We start from the raw sequence: 24,404 nt of genomic DNA on the forward strand, positions 1-24,404 counted from the left end.
CCCTTATGGGGCGTGAGCAAAGGGGTGGGCAGTTGGCCCACCGGTGGGAGGGGTCTCCACTCCCCAAAAATATGGCAAACACTGTTGGGCAGGGCCATGGTGTCATTTGCCTCATCAGGTGGCAGGCGGCGAGGGGCTGCCTGCCTTGGGATCGCCTGTAAGATAACCCACCAATGTTGGCATATTTGTAATGCTAATAAACCTGCAGCAATTTTCTCCACAAAGAAGGTGTCTTGTCTGGTTATTGCTCTAGGAGAATGCTGTATGGGGGAGGGTGAGTGTTTGCCGATTTTGGCACTAAGTGCCGCAGCCTGCAACCTCTGAGCGCTACAAAACCCCACCTTCTAGCACTATATTGAGCCTGTATCCACACACACACTAAGAAAGGCGACAGAAGGGGATGAAGGGGCTGGGAGGGGGCCCTTCCCACGGGGCCCGCGGATGGAGAGCCAGCCCCACAGGTGGGGTGACCAGGCGTCCCGGATTTGCCCGGACAGTCCCGGCTTTTAACCAACTGTCCTGGCAGATTTTTGCAGTTTTGGCTCATGTTCCGCTTTTTAGAGGGGGTCGCCTGAAACCAGTGAGAAGTGAGATTGGGTGTTCTAAAGTTGTGCTGGTTAGCAGCTGTTAAAAGGAAGCAAGTTAATGAACAGGTATGGTGCTGGTTTTAGAAATTACATTTTATTTATTTTCTTAGCGCTTCTTCTGGGTTCCACTGTTGATAAGAGTTGTCATTCTGCGCAGCATTGTTGATGTAAAATTGTAGTCCTATTTTTGCAAAAGGTCCCGGTTTTCGCTTCTCAAGATCTGGTCACCCCACCCACAGGCCTTCCCTGGTGGGGGAGCACCAGTCCTCGAGCTGGCACAGTCCAGGTGCTGATGCATCGCTGCCCATGGGGGGGGCATGGAATCTCCTTTTATACCTCCCGCCCCAGCACCTCCTGCATCCCCAGCCCTCCAACTCCCCCCTCCTTCCCTCTGTAGAAGAGGGGGGCCGGTCCAGACACATCCCCTCCCTTGGGGGATGGGCGACGAACGAAGGGGCATAACAGACAGGGTGTTTTGGGACTGCCCCCCATCTGACCACTCCCCCTGGATGACGCCCTTCTGACGTCACTGGCAATGGCAGGGCGACCACATAAGTCCTGAATGCCAGACTCCGGCAGGCGAGTTATTTTCATTCGGAGGTGCTGTGTGAGGTGAGCGCGCCGTGTGATCTGCTGCAGGTGAGTTGTGGGCCTGTGTGAGGTGAGCACGCCGTGTGATCTGCTGCAGGTGAGTTGTGGTGTTGTGTGAGGTGAGCGCGCCGTGTGATCTGTTGCAGGGGAGTTGTGGTGCTGTGTGAGGTGAGCGCGCCGTGTGATCTGCTGCAGGTGAGTTGTGGTGTTGTGTGAGGTGAGCGCGCCGTGTGATCTGTTGCAGGGGAGTTGTGGTGCTGTGTGAGGTGAGCGCGCCGTGTGATCTGATGCAGGTGGGTTGTGGTGCTGTGTGAGGTGAGCGCGCCGTGTGATCTGCTGCAGGTGAGTTGTGGTGTTGTGTGAGGTGAGCGCGCCGTGTGATCTGTTGCAGGGGAGTTGTGGTGCTGTGTGAGGTGAGCGCGCCGTGTGATCTGATGCAGGTGAGTTGTGGTGCTGTGTGAGGTGAGCGCGCCGTGTGATCTGATGCAGGTGAGTTGTGGTGTTGTGTGAGGTGAGCGCGCCGTGTGATCTGCTGCAGGGGAGTTGTGGTGCTGTGTGAGGTGAGCGCGCCTTGTGATCTGATGCAGGTGAGTTGTGGTGCTGTGTGAGGTGAGCGCGCCGTGTGATCTGATGCAGGTGAGTTGTGGGGTGGCAGACACACCCCCTCGGATTACTTTCACCCTGTGCTGCACTGGTTGTGCTTCATGCAGTTTTCCGCCGTTTGTTCCAAGCCGAAGTGTAATGTTTTCATTTATGGATGCGGGCACTGGGTACACAACAACTGACCCCTTGAGATTGCCCCCCTCTCACAGGCGCGCCAGGATCATTCCTCGCACTCTCTCTTGCATTCAATCTGACCGTGTGACCCCTTGTGCCAGTCCGCTTTCCTTCCAGTGAGCGGCATCACGCCCTATTCAACCCCCCCTCTTCATTGGTCTGGCATGTGAGCACGCCCCCCTCTTCATTGGTCTGGCATGAGAGCACCCCCCCTTCATTGGTCTGGCATGAGAGCACGCCCCCCCCTCTTCATTGGTCTGGCATGAGGGCACAAGTGACGTATGCATCCATGGACACTGAGTGTATAAAGTATACCAGCTGTGCCCGCGAGCATGGCAGTGCCACCCCTTCTATCACCCTTTCACCTCCATCATGCAGTACTTTCATTTCAATGTATGAGGGACTCTTTCACACTTAAAAAGTGCCCCCACTAACACAAAAGGAGTTTGAGGGGTGCGCTCACAGGCGCTTTACAAGCCAGGGTCTATGCAGATTTCGGGGCCTTCGAGTCTAAATGCTGTGCTGAGGAGGGGGCGGTTTTAGTTGGTTGTTAATCTCTAGGGGCACTTGTTCCGAGTCTTGCATGCTCGCACACACACATTATTTGCTGCTCTTGTGTCTTTGGCACAATTGTGCTCCATTGGTTAATGTTGTGTCTTATTTCCACGCTCACTTGCCTCCACTCCCTTCCACCTCTGGGGCTCTCCTTGGCACTTTGTCCATCACCTTTGTTCCTGCGTGTGGGGCATTGGTTCAATCCTTGTGCCTCTCACTTAGTGACAGGTCTCTAGAGTGACCCCCAACATTTGGCTGTATATCTGTGGCTGCCCCCTCCCTGCATTGCAATCCTTCCTGGCACTGCCAGTGTCACACAATTTGTCTCTTTTGTTTCAGTCTCATTCTCAGGGCTCAATTCTTAACCCTTTGACTTCTGTGGCCCCCGCTGAATCACTGCTGAAAACCGGGGACCCCAACCGAAGCTATTTCTTTGCTTTGAACCTCAAAACTATGCGCAAAATACAGAGAGAAATATACAAAAAACAATGCAAAATTATGAAATGTTTGACTTAATAAACACACCAAAAATATATTAAAAATCACATTTTAATGGGAAGGTTGGAACTTTTCAAAATATGTTTTTATTTCTAAAAGGCAAAGCTATATGTTAGACTAGCATACCACTTTGTTTCCTTACTCATGCTCTTTCTCAGTGCCCTCAGCTCAGGAGAGTACCATGGGGCCGAGCCCGCTCTCTTATCCCTGATGAGCATCTTTTTCTTTGGGAGAATGGCGTCTAGGGAGCTACTCAACCAGCTCTCCAGGCTGGCATCCGCATCCACCGGGTCAGACCCCCCTTGGGGGCATGTTGACTCCAAGTGGGCCGCCCATTTATCCATAGGGAGCCTCGACCAAGCTCTATCCGTCCTAAATGTCCTGGGTGTGGGGAGATCCCAAACCGCAGGAGCCCAGCTGACTAAGACCAAAAAATGGTCTGTCCACGGTAGGGCAAGGGGAGGTAGGGCGGTTAGTTGCTCCATATTTGAGATAATTGGGTCAAGCAGATGACCCTTTTCATGGGTCGCACCTAAATTAATTCGTCTCATCTGCATAGCGCCCAGGTCACACTGCAGGTCAGTAGCCGGCAGGTCCATTGAATCCTCAAAATGGAGGTTCAGGTCTCCTAAAACGACAAAATTCGTAGTAGAGGAAGCTAGGTAGGTAACAGATTCCATTAGTGAATCAATGAAACCGGCCACTGCCCCAGGGGGGCGATAGACAAGGAGACCTGAAATGGCGACCGTGGGGGACAGCCGGAGGGAGAATTGACAGCTTTCACAGTCCTTGACCCCGGCCTCCTGCGCTTTACAACTGAGCGTATCCCTGTACAGAATAGCCATACCCCCTCCCCGCCCTATGGGTCTGTCGAGATGGAAAATCACAAATCCCGGCGGGAGGGCTCGGACCATATCTGGGCCGGATGTGGACGTGATCCATGTCTCCGTTAAAAATAAGACATCAAGATCATAGTCCAGGATTAATGAGTTAATTTCTGTGGAGTGACAGGGAAGTGACCTACAGTTCAACAGACCAAATTCTAACTTTTTTCTAGCCTTATGGGCCCCAGGCCCTGGGCTACACACCTTACAACTTACAAAAGGTTCACAATGAACCCACATGTATCCGATTTAGGGGGTCGCAATGACAGGAGATCAATCGTGGCATACCTGATGAAACTACCCTGCAAAGATGGAACAACGGGCATAATGGCAGGCCCTAGGCCCGTCTGGGTCCGGACGGGCACAGACGGGCTTTCCTCTGGCGCCCCGCTGCGCGCATTCGTTGCGCGCCTGCATTCTAGGAAGAGTAAATAGGAAGTGGCAGGGGATACGAGCCAAGGACTAGACCGCAAAGCACCCAATCGTGGTGTCCGCGTGTCTAGCCCTCACAAGATGGCGGGCGGAAGTATTCCGGCGAGAATAGCCCAGCTAGCCTGTAAATTTGAGGGTTAGCAGGTAAGCAATCAAAGTATAATCACGAGTGGTGGGTTAATAAATTAGCACTCTAATCACCCAGATTAATTAAAATGTACACGAGCATACAAAACAATTTTAAAACTATCTAAAAAGCGGAGCTAGCCTCCAGCAGCCTAGGTAAAGTGCAGTGTGTCAATAGCAGCAGCAGTGTGTCAGTAAATAGATCTATTTATCTGTAAAAATCTGTAAAAACAGAAAACAGGGAGGCTTACTCATGCTGCATGTTGTCCTTTTGTTGACGCATACCAGTGCTTCACTTGAGACCACCCATACCAGCAGGATTCTGCTTGCTGTCCTTGTGCTGCTCCCACTAATCAGGCTAAGGAGACAACTTACATTTTAGCCTCTCATTTCATGTTCCCTCACATTTGCACAGAGTTGTATGTTTTTCAATTTTACAATGTTTCTAATATTATTTCATTTCTCACCTGTCAAGGCTCCCATAAATTGTTGTTTAAGGCCCCAGATTAAGACCCATAGCTCCACGCCTTTGTGTTAAAGGAATAGACTGTGCGTCTGTATTTAGATCACATCACATGTGTTGATTTGCTGTCTTGTTTTTCAGCCTGCATCGCCAGCACTGTGTCTTTCTTTGCGGATCCGTGTCCTATTGTTGCAGTCTATTCCATATCTATGGTGCTGATGCACAGAGTGTCTCTTAATGTTGCTAGTTTAGCTGTGCCACTGCCCTTGTAGTTGTATGTCTATGTTGCACCGACCCATTTCTGTGCCTCTGTTGCCGTTGGTGTTGTCCGTGTCCCTGACCCCCTGGTGCAGGCTTTGGCATTCTAAACATGTTCTCGAAAGTCGACCATGGTAGGCTTCCCACCTCTCAATGCAGTTATTATGCTTTGAGTCATTTCAATTTGAATTTGGAAGCTGTTTATTCCAACATTTTTCATTTTCAGACTATCACATGAATATAGAGTGACCCCTTCACTCTAGATTATTATGGACTCTGTCTCCAGTCCTGAACTTCTCATCTATAAATTATTCATTTTAGGTATGTTAGTCTAATTAGCACAATGGATGCAAAGTAAGACGACAACACCCAGATTCAATTAGGCAGTCACGCAAAATCCAGGACTGGAAAGTGTCCCTAGTGACATAGCGGCGGATGGACGTTCTACAGGGATAATCTGGTGCGGCGCCCCTGGCTCGGAGTGCGGCGCCCCTGGCTCGGAGTGCGACACCCCTGGCTGGCATAGAATGCAGCGTCCCCTGGTTCGGAGTGCGGCGCCCCTGGCTGGCATAGAATGCAGCGTCTCCTGGCTGGCATAGAATGCAGCGGCCCCTGGCTCAGAGTGCGGCGCCCCTGGCTCAGAGTGCGGCGCCCCTGGCTCAGAGTGCGGCGCCCCTGGCTCAGAGTGCGGCGCCCCTACCAGATTGCAACGCGGGCATTGGGCCGAGTCTGTCTTGAAGTATTGATTAATCTTAGCAGGGGTTAAATACGCTCTGTGTAATATAAAAAAATTGACCAACTGGAATCTAACATTCCTGGTACCCTTCCACACCCTCCTAATCAACTGAGCCCATGTTTTCTCAGGTATCTCCGTACCTAGGTCTACTTCCCACTTTCTCTGTAGTTCTCGCAGCGGTTCCATTCCCTCGTTCACCATGCGCCAATAGAGACACGTAATGGCCTTAAAGGTCCCCGCCGCCATCACTACATACTGGCATGCCATGGTCGTTTGCGGTTCCATCAAACCTTCCCTCCAGTAACGTTGGATTGCCGCCACCAGGGCAGTGTGCAGCAAATAGTCTCCCTGAGGGAGGCCATATCTGTCCTGAAGTGCCTGATATGGTAACAGGGCCCCATCTTCGTATACATCTCCCAATACTTGTACACCCATCCTCTCCCACTCGGCCAACGCGTTCCAGTCCCCTCCATGCAAGAGGGCGGTACACATGCCCAAAGGTATCTCCGGAGCGTAAGGGCGGGCAATGCCAGCCCTGCGCTGGCTCCGATTCCAACACAGTCTCAGAGTCCGCTCCTCAATAGATAGGGGCAGATCTATATTGGAGATGCGCCACTTTTACGCCGCCGTTGCGTCACTTTTGTGACACAGCGGCGGTGTAAACCCTGCGCCATATTTACATCGTGACGCATCTATGGAGATGCGTCACGATGTAAAGCCCTGCGCCATGTAAAACCTGCGTCAGGTTTCACGTGGGCGTGTCGACAGAGGGGGGGGGGCGTTCCGTCGCAGGAACGCCCCTGAAAAGTGACTCAGTCAAATCTATAAGATTTGACTGAGTCAATTTCCCAACGCTGATGCGCCAAAACCCTGCGCCTGCTTGAAGCAGGCGTACGACTTGACGCACCATGTTAGGGATAGGGTAGGTTGGAAAAGTGCTGGAGTTGCGTCGCGCTTGCGACGCAACTTAAGCACTGCGCCAACCTTACGCCATCGGATGCGTCACGCATCTGTTTATTCCTGCGCCATGATGCGCCGCATTGTAAATGCGGCGTATCATGTGTGGCGCAAGGGTAAACTTGCGTGACGCATCTTTCCTGGCGCATCCTTGCTGATTTGCAGGGATGCACCAGGAAACATAAATCTGCCCCATAGTGTCCCGAGGTGCAGCCGCTGCTGAAGTACCACAAAGAACAATACATGGCGTGGTATCCATTGACCCTCAGGACCATCTGGACTCCTGAGCCACCGCCTGAGTAAGCCATTGCAGTTGGTCTGCCAAATAGTATAATTCGAAATCGGCACAGCCAAGCCCCCATCAGCTCTCGGATGCATCAATGTAGCCAATGCTACCCGCCGTCGACCAGAGCCCCACAAAAAATCCACTGATCATCATCCGGAGCGGTCTGAAAATTGATCCCGGGACCCAAATCAGCAACGTCCGAAAATAGTACAGCAATCGAGGGAGCGCCACCATCTTCAGTAGTGCCACCCGCCCAGCTAGCGAAAGTGGCAGATTACCCCAAAACGCTAGACTGCCCGAAGTCCCCGCACAGCTCTGCCTATATTACCCTCCAACAAATCATCAGATGTATGATAAATATTAGTTCCAAGATAAGGCAGACATCGAGGCTCCCACCTAATACCTGCCACCTGAGACGGACCCACCTCCGATGGATTCACCGCAAACGAACAAGTCTTCGTCCAGCTCACCCCGAGACCCTACCAAATGCGCAGAGCAATGTTGTTGCTCCGTCCAATGCATCTGCCGTATTGGCCAAAAACATAAGTAAATCGTCCGCATATAATGATATATTTTGCATATCCCCTCGCAAATCTCAACCAAGGTAGTGTTGTCCCAATCTGGCATGTGCCGCCAAGGGCTCAATGGCCAATGCGAACAGTAACGGAGAAAGTGGGCATCCCTGTCACGTTCCCCGTCCCACTAAGCAGGAGGAAGAGACCATCATCCCCGTCTGTACCCGAGCCGTTGCCGATCTATAAAGAATCTCTGTCCACCCCACGTATGCCTCCCCAAAACCAAAGGCGCGCATAACTTGGAACAGGTAGGGCCATTCCAGGCTGTCAAATGCCTTTACAATATCTATCGAAAGGACTGCCGCGGCAGGGGTCATGCCGTGACCTTCCCCCACTATGCGGAGTAAACGTCTCACATTAGTGGATGTATTTCGTGTAGGGATGAATCCGGCCTGATCACAGTGGACCAGCTGCACCATGTGCGGGAGAAGCCGAGTTGTGAGGATCCTGCTCAATATTTTATAATCAATAGTCAACATGGATAATGGTCTGTAGGCCGACCTACCCGTTGGGTCCTTCCCTGACTTCAATAGAGGGATAATAACTGCCTCTCTAGTGGAGGCTGGCAGCCTACCCATCTTCTGTGCTTCCCTAAAAACAGCCAACTGCTTAGGGGGCCAATAAATCAATATATTGCGAATAAAACTCGATAGGCAGCCCATCCGTACCCGGCGTTTTATTACGCGCCATGTGTTTAACCGCCGATCTTATTTCCCCCAAGGAGATCTCCTGTCCTAACACATCTGCCTGCTCCTCTTCTATTCGTGGCAACTCTATATCTTCTAAGAAATCCGTATAGTACTCCATGAACAACCCGTTTATCCCTTGCTGGGTATATACAGATGTTCCCGTCGCTGTGGCCAACTCCAATATGGGTGTGCCCCTAGGGGCCGGGTTGGCCAACCATGCCAGCAGCGTACTCGCTTTATCCCATTCCGCATGTGCCCTCGCCAGGTATGATCTATGATCAAAGCCGCGCGACCACTCTATTTGCGCTGCCAGTGCCTCTCTAGCGTCGGAGGCTTCGCCTTGCACTCCAGGGTTCTCAGGGCAGGCCCTCTCTGCCCTTCACAAATGTTTCTCCACCATCTCTAGATCCTGTAATAATGTCTTCCGCACTCCCACCATTTTAGTAATGCACAATCCCCGCGCCACTACATTAAAAGCCTCCCACTCCATTGCCAACGTCGACGCAGTACCCTCATTCTCGAGGAAGTAGTGAGTGATGCCCATCTCAACCTCGGCATGGAAGACCAGATCTTCCAGTGCCTCTGGCCTCAGCCGCCAGATCGGGATCACAGGTCTCTCCTGGACCCAGTGTATTTTCAGCAATAACGGGTTATGATCTGAATGTGTTCTCGCAAGATATTCACTGTGTCCCTCTTTTACATGAATGTCTGGGGTGCACAATATCGCGTCAAGCCGTACATGCAGGTCATGTAATGCCGAGAAGATAGAATAGTCGCCGTCCCCTGGGTACTGCGCACGCCACGTGTCTACCAGTCCCCATCTATCCTGCCAATCCCGTCTGACTTTAGAAAGTCTATGTATGGGTGCTTCTGGCAAAGGGGGATGGGACCTGTTCATATTGGTGTCTGCTATAGAGTTAAAGTCACCACCCATCATTACCGAACCGATCAAATAGGGCGCCAACCTCACAGACAAGTGAGCAAAGAATGCCGCTTGGTCCACATTGGGGGCATATACACTGCACAACATCACTTCCACCCCATTCAGACGTCCAACCACCACCACAAACCTCCCATCTGGATCCACTAACTGCTGTGTCATCTACTAATCCATATTAGCGTCCCTCTAGCAAAAGCTGAGTTTGTTGTATAATAAAGTTGCCCGCTCCACCTACGCTGCAACGCCAACCCTTCTGTGCAGTTAATGTGGGTTTCCTGGAGGAAAGCTATTTGTGCTCCCCTATGCACCAAAAAAGCATGTACCTTATGGCGCCTCATCGTATGTATCTCCCGTACATTCCATGTAATGCATTTCAAGTCCGATACCGTCCCCATGTTGTGTTCCAAGCTGCATAAATGTCTGTTAGCTCCTTGTAGACACACCGGTGGCCCTTACATCCCTGAACAAACTCCCACCTCAAAAAACCCCAACCTCCTCCCCTCCCCCCCCCAGAACAGGTCCTAAGACTCTAGCACCCAGCCAAACTAACAAATTAATGGCCCCTCTGGTAGCTGCCAGGGAACCACCCGGCTAACAAAAACGTGAGAGGCGACCAAGAGCTGAGAGGGTCTTGTCCACAATACGTCCAGTATCCAGTGCCGTACCCCATTAGAAAAGAACCCCTAGCCTCTCAAGAGGTGGTCCGGTTTGAGGGAGCCACACTTTCCAAAAGCCCTCTAGTCCTTGTCATCACTACTGACCTCCACACCCATGGGTCAAGAGAGGACCAACCATGTACTGTTCCTCCCAAGAGATCTCTCTGTAAAGTCTTACAACTTTACGCATCGACTAGCCCATCCGCTGTCCCATGTGGCAATTGAACACTTCCCGTGTCCGTGTCATCTGAGTCAGACCCCGCCAAGACCTTTTCTGATTCCGTCGCCATCATCGATGCTGCTCCTCCGTCCTGCGATATTTCAGTGACCGCCTGCAACATCACCGATCTTTCCCTCTCTGTTTGAGTCACTGTGGGCCTCTGCGCACCCTGATGGCATCGGCCATCATGCCGCGACCTGCGTGAACGCGGTGCCTCTGCCAGCGACTCTGTGCCGCACCCTGCAGCGCCCGATCCTGCTCTATAAGACTCCAACCATGTCCAAGCTTCCTCAGGATTATCATGCAAAAATGCTTTACCGTCCATGGTCACCCTTAGGCATGCAGGGAACATCAGAGAGTACTGAATGCCTTCATCACGGAGTGCTTTCTTGACCTCCATAAACGAAGCCCGTCGGCGTTGCACGTCGTACGTATAATCCGGGAGCAGTGTCACGTTATTATCTACCCTGTAGGGGCCCGAGGAGCAAGCCCTGTTCAGTAACAGGTCCTGTCCTTGCAGTGGAGCAGTCGCGCCACCACTGGTCTGGGCGGTTGACCGGGTGCTGACGGGTGAGCCGGTACTCTGTGTGCTCTTTCCAAGGTGTAGAATGGTGACAGACCCTCGGGGGCAACTTCAGTCCGCAACCAGTTTTCCAGATATTCTAACATATTAGCCCCTTACACTCCTTCCGGCAGCCCCTTCACCCTCACATTATTCCTTCTGTTCCACCCGTTAGCATCCTCGGCTCTCCGCTCCAGAACCTGTAACCGGTGATCGACGTCCCCCATCCGTGCCTCCAGCGCTTTCTGGGCAGGTTCCAGGACCTCCAATGTGGTTTCGGTCTGCTTCACATGGTCAGTCAGCTTTGCGTGGTCCGCTCTAAGGAGGTCCAACCCCTGTGCCACATGAGCTATGTCCTGCTGGAGGGCGTCCCTAGTGTTAGTGATGGCTTTGAGTATTTGATCGACCTGCTGCTGCATCATCCCTTCGGATTGCGGCTCCACACCGCCTTGCTTCCGTTGTTCCACTACCTCCTCCCCTAGCTCCTGGGGTGCTCCCCCCCCCCCCCCCCCCCTGCTTCCCTCATGGTTTCACCATTGGTCACGGCGCTGCAGGTCTCCGACTGCTGCTCAGTCCTCTGAGGTTCCCGTCACTGCATAGGGGCTGGGCATAGGCACCTGTCAACACCCGCTGTAATAGTGGTCCCCACTCTCCAGCGACTTCCTGACCGCTCCCCCGCTCTCTTGTCTGTCCAGTAGCCCCCCTCCACAATTTCAGCTTCCCAAGCAGAAAAAAATGCTTCCCCCCAGCCTTCCACTCCTCATCTCCAGACACTCAGAGTAGGAAGGTCTCTGCTCAGCAGGCACTAGTCCTGTACCAGGTCTCCGTTCTGCAGCACCGGTCGGTTCCAGGCTTGCAAGCTCCAATTAATACTTCTATCAACTGTCTACAGAGCGCTCGCCATTAGCGCTTTAACACTGTCAGCAGCCCCAGAGAACCGCCCCAGCCACCTTCAAGAATCCTCCTCAACGTGCCCCCAGCAGCGATAGCCAGCGCCCCAAACGCTGTGGGAACAGCAGCCAGGATCCTCCACAGCGCTCCTAGCAAAGACGATGCCCTGAACTTCCTAGGGGAGAGGCGCCAGTCCCCTCTTCACCTCACCATCCCTGGCTGCATCACCGCCCACATGTCTCCTCACCAACCTTCTCATGTTCTGGGGGCTCCTCCACCGCTGGGTCAGTCCTCTCAACCGGTTCGCCACTGCTGTCGGGGCCCAGCCGGTCCCCCTGGGGCACCCACTGTCAGCTGCTACCGCAACTGCTGCACTCCCACAGCCGTGTTTCATTGCCTTTAATGCCACCAGGGGAGCCCTCTTCCTTGTTCCCAGTCACGGACCTGCCACTCACAGAGTGCACTGAATGGCGTCCTCGTCCGTGGGCCACACGCCCTGCATAAAGCACGGATGTGTATCTCGGGTCCTTCGCAACGCTCCCAGCCAGGGCGACCCCCTGCTCTCCTAGGGGGAGACACTCCAATACTCTCTTCACTTCGCCATTCCTCACATCTCTGCACAAATGACCACCCGCTGTCCTTCTCATGTACAAGGGGCTTCTCCCCTACGAGGCCAGTCCTCACGGCCACTGCAATACTACTGTCAGGCCCCTACCGAATCCCCCAGGCACCCTCCGCCAGCTGGAGCTGTCGGTACTGCACTCGCTCCACTGTCTTCAGTGCTGCCAAGGTGCCTTCACATGTGCTCCCACTCGCGGGTGGGCCACTCACCGGAGTTCCCAAGATAGCGATCCCGCTCGCGGGTCTCTCTCTCAGCAGAAAGCACAGCTTTAGAGGAGATGTGTGATCCCCCCTCGCGCCTCTGGATATTGGATCCGTAATCGGCCAATCAGTCACTCCCAGCGGCGGAGCACTGCACTGCCGTGCACCCCCAGCACCAGGCAGGAGACGCCAGTCCCGCAGCACCGCGGGTCCCGCACCAGCCATCCCTCAGAAGATCACACCAGGGCCAGTGCCGCGGAGTTCCCACCTCCCGTGGCCAAGACTCTTCAAGCGCTGCGGCCGCCGTGCAAAGCCGTCTTCCAGCCTCTTCGATTGGCCATCAGCGGCGCCATCTTGAATCACTCCAACAGGTCTTGTTTCCCCGATTGAACCGCCGGTCAGCAATGGGGGTCCAATCACGGCAAATATCTCTGTGGGCAGCTCTCGACTCCGGTGGGAGCTATGTACGGTCTGTTGTCCTCTACCGGCTCCCAAGTCATGATAATCGTTGGGGCGGCGCAGAGCTCCCAGCTCACGCGTCCGTCCTCATCAGCTTCTTGGCCACGCCCCCTTTACAACTCGGTCTATGCCAGTATATTTCAAAAGGGTATTTTCCCCATTGTGCTTCAGATGAAAATGTCTGGCCACGAGGTAGCTCAAGTCGTTGTGCTAGAATGAATTGAATGGACCGGGTTACAAAGGTGTCGAAATGCAGCCAGTATTATGTCTTCTATGTCTATGCCTGGTACCTATAATTGTGAAGATTAGGCATTCCATTAAATCCACTCTTTGGGGAAAGTCAAAAAGTTTAAAGGAAAGAAGTAAATAAAATATAGATATTGTTTCAAAATGAAATTTGAAATTACAACTTCTTTGTTCATGAACTTTACCCTTTATGTCTGCACAATGGGAGCTTGTTTGCCAACTTGACAAAGCCTACGGCACTAGCCGAAATACATAGTCTTTGAATAAACAAACGGGATTCTAATGAGTTGGTGTGCCGCTGTGTTCTATTCCCGCTGGAAGGGACGTTTCACTTCAAGGGTATTGTAGACTGGTCCAAGCTGTCGCTGGCACTGCCACTGCCAGGCGGCGAGCTGCAATCTTGGGAATCTCTCTCTCTCTCTCTCTCTCTCTCTCTCTCTCTCTCTCTCTCTCTCTCTCTCTCTCTCTCTCTCTCTCTCTCTCTCTCTCTCTCTCTCTCTCTCTCTCTCTCTCTCTCTCTCTCTCTCTCTCTCGTTTTACTTGTATATTTATCCTCATTGGGATTATCAGTTGAGTTTTGTAAATTAATACCTGTTTTTATGCTCATTGCTGGATCATTAATATTACAAAAAAGAACTAAATTAATTCAAACTTTTTTGGAATGCCTGGTCAAAATGTATACAGTAAAACAGTGAACACTGTGTGCGGCCCAAGTGGGAGCCATGCAAATCATTTTTAAGCTGTAAAAAATGTTGCTTAGACTATTGTATTAAAATCCAGAAGATACATTGAAAAATAGATTATCTTTAATTGATAATCAAAGACATCATTACAATGAACAGATTAATTAAATCATCAAAAAGAACCCCACAAACGATAACACCCAAATAGTCCATTCATTAAAAACCAGGCCTAGTAGCAGCATGAGGGTCTTCAACAAACCGGAGAAAGTGTCTTTAGCATTCCTTCTGCCAAGCCACTGTGGACAATAAAAATGTTTCGGTGGACATCCTCCAATTATCCGCCAATCTTCATCAGGACCAAAAGTAAATAAACATCTTAGATAATGCTTCTCATAATTAGGAATCACTAGGGTCATGTGAAGTTCGAGACATCTAACGCAACAAGACCCAATGAAGGAAGGCTCTACGAGCTCTATGAGCAGCAAGGAAGCAATTCTAGAGGCAGGAGTTTGAGCAACATAAGGAAGAAAATGCATGATGCTTAGATGCAGGCCACGAATAGAATCAGGGCTTGTAAATCTTATCTAATAAACAACTGCCCAGTCTGAACTGTAGTTCAGTAAATAGCAGCCTACGGGAATGCGGTGGAAGAAGTGTGGCTGAGCAATGTACTTCGGACTCAGCAGGCAGGACATTGGGACTCCAGGCCTTGGATATATAGGCACCATCTGGTGTCTGTGTCCATCCTGCCTCTATTTACCTTCCTTGATAGAAAACGACCAGCAAAGGTCAGTAAAATACCAGAATCACTTTAGCATTCTCTAGATTCCAGCCCATAGAACTTGTCTTCCACGAGCATCCGTAGACAATAATATTTTTTTCAAATCTTGTATTTTCAGTGATATAACCACCGAAGGCCCTGATTTTATATTAAAAACTGAGCTTTTGGACTATGCCATTTCCCGCTGAAAGGCAATATTTCTCTCCATGTGTTCCCATACCTGTTGTGTCACGCAGTTTGGTGCTTACTTTCCCTCCATGTTAAAGAACAGTAGATGTTTCAGCGCCCAGGCTAATGTGCTGCATAGCTAAATACATATAAGGTCCCAAAGGCGAGACCGATTGCATTGCAAATGCTTGTTTTTAACCCTGCTATCCAGGACCTTGTTTCTAATCCGGTGCTAGCAGCGCGCCTAGCTCTGAGTACAGTCCAAGGGTATTATTAAACAGTAACATTACCAATCTTACATAGATGGCTATGAACAATTTAAGAAAAAAAATATCACTGCTCAGACTGTCACTCCTTGGGAACTTGGGCTGAAATGGAAAAGTGGCCCCCAGAGCCCCCTAAGAGTGTGGGCCCGGGTATACCACGTGTTGAAGTTAGGGGCAGTGCCCCTGGATTATAACACATTGGTGTGTTTACATAGACCTTAGCTTAGAAATGCACAGCACCTATAGAAATACTGTGCAGTGAAAGTACAGCAAAAATAAAGAGCAAGGTACATTGGATTGTTTGATGTTAATCGTAAATGAAATGTTGAACAACATGGCTTTAATGTTGGGGTTGGTTTTGTCATTAAGCATCAGAGCAGTGCTCATTTGATAATCCAGCAACTTGTGTGACTGTCAAAGTGCTTAACACTGTCGGATGTGAGAGACCTGAGGGTGATGGGTGACCCTACTCCAGCTCAGAGTACCCTACTCCCACTCGGAGCACATATTGGATGTACCCTACTCCCGCTCGGAGCACATATTGGATGTACCCTACTCCCACTCTGAGCACATATTGGATGTACCCTACTCTCACTCGGAGCACATATTGGATGTACCCTACCCTCACTCGGAGCACATATTGGATGTACCCTACCCTCACTCGGAGCACATATTGGATGTACCCTACTCCCACTCGGAGCACATATTGGATGTACCCTACTCCCACTCGGAGCACATATTGGATGTACCCTACTCCCACTCTGAGCACATATTGGATGTACCCTACACCAACTCGGAGCACATATTGGATGTACCCTACTCCCACTCGGAGCATATATTGGTGTACGCTACTCCCACTCGGAGTACATACTGGATATACCCTACTCCCACTTGGAGTACCTGTTTTTTTGGGGGGGGAGTTTTAGATAGTGCGAACTAGACCTGAGACATCGGGTATCAGTGGTCTTTACATCAGTACAAGTTTTGTTACAGAAGGACACATTCATTTCTTGGTAGGCACGGGGAGATTAAGTGATTTGCCCAGGATCACAGGAGCGTCATTGCCGAGACTCGAACCCGGTTCCCCAGCTTCGAGGTCGACCGCTCTATCCGTAACGTTACATCCTCTCATATTGGTTTTACCCTACTCCCACTCGGAGCACATATTGGTTTTACCCTACTCCCACTCGGAGCACATATTGGTTGCAACCTGCTCCCACTCTTAGTACATATTGGGTGTACCCTACTCGGAGCACATATTGGGTGCAACCTACTCCCACTCGGAGCACATATTGGGTGCAACCTACTCCCACTCGGAGCACATATTGGGTGTACCCTCCTCCCACTCGGAGCACATATTGGGTGTACCCTCCTCCTACTCGGCAACACATATTGGGTGTACCCTACTCTCACTCCGACCACATATTTTGATGTCAGCCTTTTTTAATGGAGTTCCTTCCACCCAAGATATATATTGCCTGAGTACTGTACATTGAACGTGGCAGTAGGTTGGCTGTGAGGATCAGGGGTGTGTTCTTGTCGGGCCTCGCATGCATTCTCTGCTGTTTGTGTCGTTGGACGGTTGTCAATCACCTGGCTGGTTGTGTACACACTCCATTGTTTTAATAATGGAGGCATCACATTGTGACCTTTTTAGTTAAGTCACGCTTATTTTGAGTATGTTTACTTTAAGTAGGCCGCCCTCCCCACCCCCAGGGAAAACTTGTTTACTGAAAATTGTAAGTAAAATCATAGACTGTCTGTTTATCTGTAATGAAGAATAAATACTAAATGTTATTGCTGGAACGAAAAAGTTAGACCAGGTTTCCTTTGTTAAATACCCACCCCTTATTTAGAATGGAGAAATTCTTCAATCTGTTTCCCACAAGTTGTGCTGATTGAGACTAGAGTTTTAAGGTTTTGATTAACGGAATGTTGATTAAACCGGAAATCTCACCAGAATTATGAGGAATGGTCATGGCGATGAAAGCCATATTTCATGAGTCCCATTGAAATGTTTAATGTTTTTAGGTCTAGCATGCGCTGCTCTAAGAGGCATGCAATATTGGAGTAAGTAATTGAAGCCCCGCCCATATTTGTCATTGGATTGTCATTGTCCTTCATAAATATGGCTTCTGATTGGATAATAAGCTTGTTAGTCCCTCCCTTGTCTTCATTTGCAACCGCCCATGGCGACTGGCCCTTTTACTTCGGTTGTTACATGTTTGCTTTAATTAGAGCCTGGGAGCACTATTTTCTTAATTGGTTTTCTTCTGCCTGATGTTGCAGGCAGGACACGCTTTCTCTCTCAATGCATTTTTTAGGTTGTACTGTAATCGGTCTGTGGACATAAAGTCCATCCCCTTTCTTGACATTGCTTTTCATTTGTCTGTGAGCGTCCTTCAAAAATCCCTGCTTGCAAGTGGTCAGTCCTGCCTCTTTGTCCCTCCTTTCTCTCTTCTGCTCCTCCGACAGAGCAGCACTATATAAATTCAGAATACAAATACAGTGATTGCGTTTTATTTAAATTTTATCAAAATGTTTGATTTGGAAAGGTTAACTTGCTCACCTATTTGAATCCTGATTATTGTAAAAGATTTTACTCAGCTTGTTAGGGCATGGGGAATTGGGAATGTTTTCTATAAATACTGCAAGAATATAGCTGCTATTTTTTAACCACAGAATTTTTTTTACTTTTGTATGTTACCTCTTTTTAACTTCACTTGAAGTGTGTTATACTCCACGCAACTTTATTTGCACTTTTGGGAGGCTACTGCCGGTTAGTGGCCATCTTGGACGTGACTCGCACTGATCGCGGTCAGCGTTCCAGTCGTTGCACGCTGCATGCCGGTATCAGCCATACCCTTTTTAAATGGCCTCCGTTCGAACGCGCAGTGGGCGCGCCGATGGCGCACCAAAGGCGCGCCTAAGGCAAGCCCGTCAGCACTCAGGGCGAGTCATACTGCCCGACTTGAATCAGGACCAGAAATTACAACCAGTTATCGAGTGAGTTCTTAAAATCCCTCAGACCTCTATCATGCCCGTCACATAGCGGCAACTCGGTAGGTCTTACAAGTGATTCTGTCTGCGTGGATTGTGGGTACATATTTATGCCGGAGTTCTCTCTGAATAACATGTCTGCTGATTCATTCATGTTTGGGAGCATCAGTGCCTGCCTTATCAATGCCAGATTGTAGGAGAGTAGGATCTGCACTTGTGTTGCCCCCACTTTTTTTCTGATGTATACACTGGTTTCTGGCTATAATCTGGCTGGGTCCCTGCTAATCAGGGCCCCAGTCTACCTGATCTCTCTAAACAACTTGGTGTGCATATTAGATGCACTAGTGATTGGATACTGTGGTACCTTATGAGCCCCTAGTATATGGTACCTTAGGTACCTAGGGCATTGGTACTTCACAGGCCTACCAGGGGCTGCAGCATGTATTATGCCACCCCTGGGAAGCACTCATAATCTGACACCACAGGCCTGCTACTGCAGCCTGTGTGAGGTAGTGTTAGTACTCCTCACTGAGGTATAGGTTCCTATATCTCACCATACACACACATATAAACCTATCAGTCACCCCTATGGTAGGCCCTATCAATCCCAAGGGCAGGGTGCTTGGTTTACTATGTGAGGGGGTGCTTCTGCCTGAGCAGGACCCCTCTGCAGCTGGCAGAGTCTATTCTCTGCTGCTGTTTGTGGATGCGGTTAAACCATATACTCTTAAGTGCATATAACCTCGCGGTAAATGCTAACTTTGGAATGACTGCATCAAAACATGTCGTGTTTGGTGTCAAACAACTTGGAATCCTACCCCCACACCATTAACTGGTGTGGGAGTAGGATCCCACCCTACTAGAGGGGACGACATGTACACCCTGTACTAAACGACAGAAATCTTCTAAGGCCCTGGCATCGCAAAATGGATGCCACCAGCACAGACACTAGGCTGCCCTCCTGCTGCTGACCGAAACTCGCAGTGGAGGGAGCCCAACAAAAGCGTTCCTGTCACAGGGAGGTGTTACCACCTCCCAGACAGGATTTAGTTTATTGGAGCTGGGTGGGTGCACTCTTAGAGTGCTTTGAAGTCCTGCACTGGGGGAGCAAAAGGCTCCTCTATGCATATGCCAGCTCAAACCGGTTCAGGGGCTGCTTGCCCCTGTCCTGGCGCAAAACTGGACAAAGGGAAGTGGGTGTAACCACCCACTACCCTGGCCCTCCTAGAGGAGTGGCCATAGAGCTAGTCCCTCCCATCTTATCAGTATAAGATACCACACATTGCCAATGCAATTCAGATTACACCTGGACGACGCTCAAGAAGAAGAATCCTGGCCCTTCAACTTTCTACTACCTTTAGAAGACCGAAGGATCTCCCTTGGAGTCAAGGAGTGACTCCCCTGCTTGGCAGGCACCTAAAGGACTGAACACGGTTGCACGAGCCCGAAGTCCCTGCGTCCCCTGCAGCTGATTTCCTGACCTCTCGTCGGCCATTTTGAGTCCCCAGCGAAGCTGTGGCGTCTGGACCCCACGAGTGACGAGGAACAGCAATACCAGGGAACCGTGCACTGATTTCGAGTGCAAGCCCTGAACGACGAACTACAAATTTGTGCTTTGGACCACTTAATGTCCAAGTCCCTAGCAGGTCTGGAACCCAAGATCAGCGGCCTACCTCGTCCCGAGTGACCGTGGGCTGCTCCTGAAGTTTCCCTGCAAAGGCGTCTTTGCGGTTACTTGCCCGTTGGCTAGTAACCCTCCCGAAGACTTTCTGAACTGCTCCAAGGGTTCGCCTGGTTGCTCTTGGCCTGCCCTCACTTACCCTCGCTGGGTAAGTCCATCGGACCTTGCTGGCCCGATCCATCCACATTCTTCCATCCACACGAGACTTGCAGTTGCCAAGGTTTGTTGGCTCCGATCCGAGTGCCGACACCGCCATCAGCTGCAGACGTCGTGGGACCCTCCAACTCCAGCTGCTGGTCTTCCTCGATCTCTCCTGGACCACGTGGGCGAAGAGACAAAACTACATCAGCGACGCGACAGCTGTGGTCATCTATCCCGAAGACCACCGGTCACTGGCAAGTGACTCTGAACTCTGTCCCCTCAATTTCTAGGTCGCCTGCAACTTCCATCCATCGTTGGATTTCCACGGACACTTCACCCGACGACGCAAGCAGCAAGAACACCTCGATTCCCATTGAAAACAGCATCGCGACCCGACACCAAAGGACACCTATGCACCCGGCTTCCCTGGGTGAGGTAACTCTGGCATTACGGTGCCCAAGTGTGCATTGGCTATCGAAGTACTTACCCTGTAAGTTGTTTGCTTGTTGTCCATTCAGAAGTGCCCTAGAACTGTAAAATACAAACCGCGACATTTACCATTGAAACTCATTGAGACCCGCGTGTGTGTTTAGACACTGCACGCGTCCTCCGTGGGCTGATTACTTACCTGTAAATACTGCAGTAGTGAAGCCCCAGCGATTCCCAAGGCCCTAGGCCTCTTACTTTTGCAAGTCGAGTTTGTTACACCACTATTTTAGTATATGGTCTGGTACGCCCCTAGGGCTCCAGCCATATTTGTGCTTAATTTATTGAGAACTGTTGATCTTTTGAATGTTTACCTGGCTCTAATCTCATAAAGAGATTAGTAGAGTATATTTAGTAATAAATACATATATATTTGATATATATACCTGTGTGGTGTCTTTTCATTTGGTAATTCAAGAGATTATAAGGTAAAACAAGCTGCTTTACATTCCTCAGAGACTTAGCCTGAAGGCTGCTCTCCACAGCTACCACTAGGATAGCTTTCTTTAAAAGGTTGTCTTTAAACCTATCTACCAAGAGTCGAATTGGACTGGTGCAAGGTGGCCACTATAACTAGTGACCAGCATATGCCAGGCCAACTTCTCACACAGATCACTGAGGAAGCACTATGTAGATGTTGCAGAATTGGTCTCTGACAATCTTTTAGATCTATTGTTCATTACTGAGACCTGGCTTGATGCCTTTTCAAACCCCATCGTGGCCTTGGCCACACCTGTTGACTTTAAAGTTCATCGGGTGGATAGCCCAATTGGCAGAGGTGGTGGTTTGGCTATTCTGTACAGGGAATGCTGGACCCTTCATAGTGAAACATCCACTCTCAGGGGTGACTGTGAGGTCCTGGATTTTAGCCTACAACTTTCTGCTCATTTCACTCTTGGGGGGGGGGGGGGTCCCTGATATATCGGCCGCCTTGACCAGCCAGTGTCTTTCTGGAAACTTGCGGGGACGTGCTGACAGAGCGAGCATTGCGTTTTTCGAACTATGTGCTCCTTGGGGATGTCAATCTCCACCTTGACCACACGGAGATGACCGACTCTGCGACTTTTCTTGACTCCCTTCACTTGGCCCAGCTCTCCCAATGGGTCAGGTATCCTACCCATCAAGGAGGGCACACTTTGGATACCATCTGCTCAAATTTCCCCATTTCGGTTGTAAGGCCATTGCCGGTCTCCTGGTCGGACCACTTTCCCATATTTTTCTCATGGGATATTAAGCGTCCTTCGCGACTGGCCAGCTGCCATTCCCCCCCTCCGACCTCTAGGAAAATGGACCCTGGGCAGCTTAGTAGCTTTCTGGCAGCCTTGCGGCCTTCCCTTCAAGGGGACCTGGAGGAAAATGTGTCTAGGTTTGCAGATTGGATCTCTGACTCGGTTTGTGCTCTATCTGCACCATGTCAGCCAAAGCTGAGGAGAGAGACCCCCTCCAAGCCTTGGTTTACCCCTGAGTTGAAGACTCTGAAACATGCTTGTAAAGTATTGGAGAGAGCATGGTGCTCCAGTGGCTATTGTTCCATTGCCAAACACGCTCTTAGAGCCAAACAAAAACTCTACTATGCAGCTATTGCAGTGGCCAAAGGCCAGCATTACTCCACACGCATTGACCGGGCCAATAACAATTCGAAAGAAATGTTTGCAATCGTGCAGAGTTTCTTGGCCCTCAGCGCCCAGGCTAATGTGGCGCCAGCCTCGGAGACCTGGTGTAACACCGTGGCGAAATGTTTCAGGGACAAAATGATTAGTATACAAAGTACTTTTTCGACTACTTCCAGGAAGCTTATAGTCTCCCCGTTAGGAAAGCTGATGTCAGAATCTGCCTCCATTTCTTTCCACGTTTAGGCCTGTCGATCGGCCCAGCTCTCTCAGAATCCTTAAGGCGCTAAAGTCGGGCTCACCTAGTGACCCGTGTGCGGCCAGGCTTATGTCCGAAGTGGCGGAAACTATTAATCCAGAGGTGAATCTAATGGTTAACATGTCGCTTCCGAGGCGTTCGTTCCAATGTCGAGGAAACAGGCGCTGATTCTTCCCCTTCTCAAAGAGCAGCAGCTTGACCCTCTGTTACCTGATACCGCCCTATCTTTCTTTTGCCAAGCTTGGCTAAGGTCTGCGAGAAGGTGGTCATGTCTCAACTTACCTTCTATGTAGAGGCTTCAGGCCTGCTTCATCCGGCGCAATCCGGTTTTCGTGCCTTGGATAGTACGGAGTCAGAATTGTTAGAGGTGACAGAGGCGATCCGGGAGTGTCTCGATGCCGGCGGGAGAGCAGCCTTGGTTATGCTAGACCTTTCGGCGGCATTCGACACTGTGCCCCACTCCCTGCTCCTTGATCGTCTATCAGAAATAGGTATTTCTGGATCGGCTCTGCAGTGGATCAGGTCCTTCTTGGAAGGCCGGTCGCAGCAGGTCTGGCTCCCCCCATGTGCCTCCGTGCCTATGCAGGTGACAACCGGCGATCCGCAGGGGTCATCACTTAGCCCCCTTCTTTTTAACATCTATGTGACTCCGCTGGTCTATCTTGCGGAGACATTAGTGGCCAAAGTGATGGCATACGCTGATGATACTCTTTTGTTTTCCTGGAGTAAGTAGGATGACTCTGTCGTGGCTGCGCAACACTGTCTGTCTTCTGTCTTTCTCTGGATTGCGAATGCACAGCTGCAGTGTAACGAAGGAAAATCTGAGGTGCTCTTGTATGGCTCTTTATCTGCTGATTTCAGAGAGAGGCTTTGGCCTCCCGGTTTTCCTCGGCCCATTGCGGGAAAAAGTGCCGTAAAAAATCTCGGCGTCTGGTTCGATGACAAATTTGAACTTTTCGACACAAGTGAAGAAGTTGGCAGGGACCTGCTTTGGCACTTTGAAAATCCTGAGGAAGTTTCTTCCCCTTCTGCCTAGAAGTGCCAAAGAAACTGTGGTCCGCACCCTGATCTTGTCCCGCTTGGACTATGCCAATGCCCTTCTGGTTGGTAGTCCGGGTTTTCTTACCAAGAAATTGCAAGTAGTCCAAAACTCGGCAGCCAGACTGCTATTGGGTCTGTCATCTAGGCATAGTGTACGCACCCACCTGCGCACCTTGCATTGGCTCCCAGTTGAATCTAGTCTAAAATTCAAAATGCTGTCCATCGCTCATCGGGCCCTCTACGGCTTAGGCCCTATTTATCTTCAGAAGAGATTTGTGTTCTATAAACCAGGGAAACAGTTGCGCTCGTCCGCTCAGCTGCTGATTCAGACCCCGAGGTTCAATCTCCAAAGGCTCGGTGGGAGCTCCTTTGTTCAGAAAGCTGGTCTGGCCTGGAACATGTTGCCCCTGGCGCTCTGGGGCACCCAGGATCCATTGCTTTTTAAGACCAAACTAAAAACGCTGCTCTTTAGCTTTTGATCTGTGTGCCGGGACACTCTTTGAGTAGTCGTGCGCTGTATAAATTAAATATAACATAACAAAAGAGATTTACTGTCCCTCTTTCACATAAAATAGATGTCTGCTACAGCTTCATTTTCTTTATCTTGTGTGAGTTTGCTTGAAGGGAGGGTGGGTGTAGTTTCTCTTGCCTGTCAGTTGCATGAATTCAGAGGAGGTCGCATGCAGTCACTGCTGGCTCGGCCTTGCATGTAAAGATGGAATTCATCTCCGTGGTGCTTCTGTTTTTGGTTTATAGCTATAATGGAGGATAATTAACTAAGTATCTCTGATCTACAGGGTTCATCTCTGCAGTTTAGTTTTCTGCTTTTATCTTCTGCGCTATTACTTGGCCAGAAGCAACAATTGTTTTTTTGTATTAACCTAATTGTAGCAGGGAGACTTATAGTGTGCACTCTGTCAACATGTGGACAGGCTACTCTCTGTGTTGCTTCTCGTTTAAATGTTATGTTTGGCTTGGTGTACGTGTGGGAAACATGGCACGCATCTGACGCTTAGGGCAGTATTTTATTAAAAATCAAGTATTAAAAGAACTGGGGTGGGGATATCTTGTTGGAGGT

General features: G+C 50.2%; 1 protein-coding gene across 1 annotated transcript in view; it reads left to right on the forward strand.

The window, feature by feature from the left end:
* Positions 1 to 863: 863 nt before the first annotated feature.
* Positions 864 to 24,404, forward strand: part of LOC146822485 (uncharacterized) — a 36,298-nt gene continuing 12,757 nt past the window's right edge. Inside the window, exon 1 of the mRNA XM_085613598.1 lies at positions 864 to 1,226. The gene's annotated coding sequence lies outside the window, so the exon portion shown is untranslated. The remainder of the gene's footprint in view (positions 1,227 to 24,404) is intronic.

The sequence above is a fragment of the Triturus cristatus genome, chromosome 6 (genome assembly GCF_964204655.1).
Source record: "Triturus cristatus chromosome 6, aTriCri1.1, whole genome shotgun sequence".
In the NCBI taxonomy this organism is placed as follows: Eukaryota; Metazoa; Chordata; class Amphibia; order Caudata; family Salamandridae; genus Triturus; species Triturus cristatus.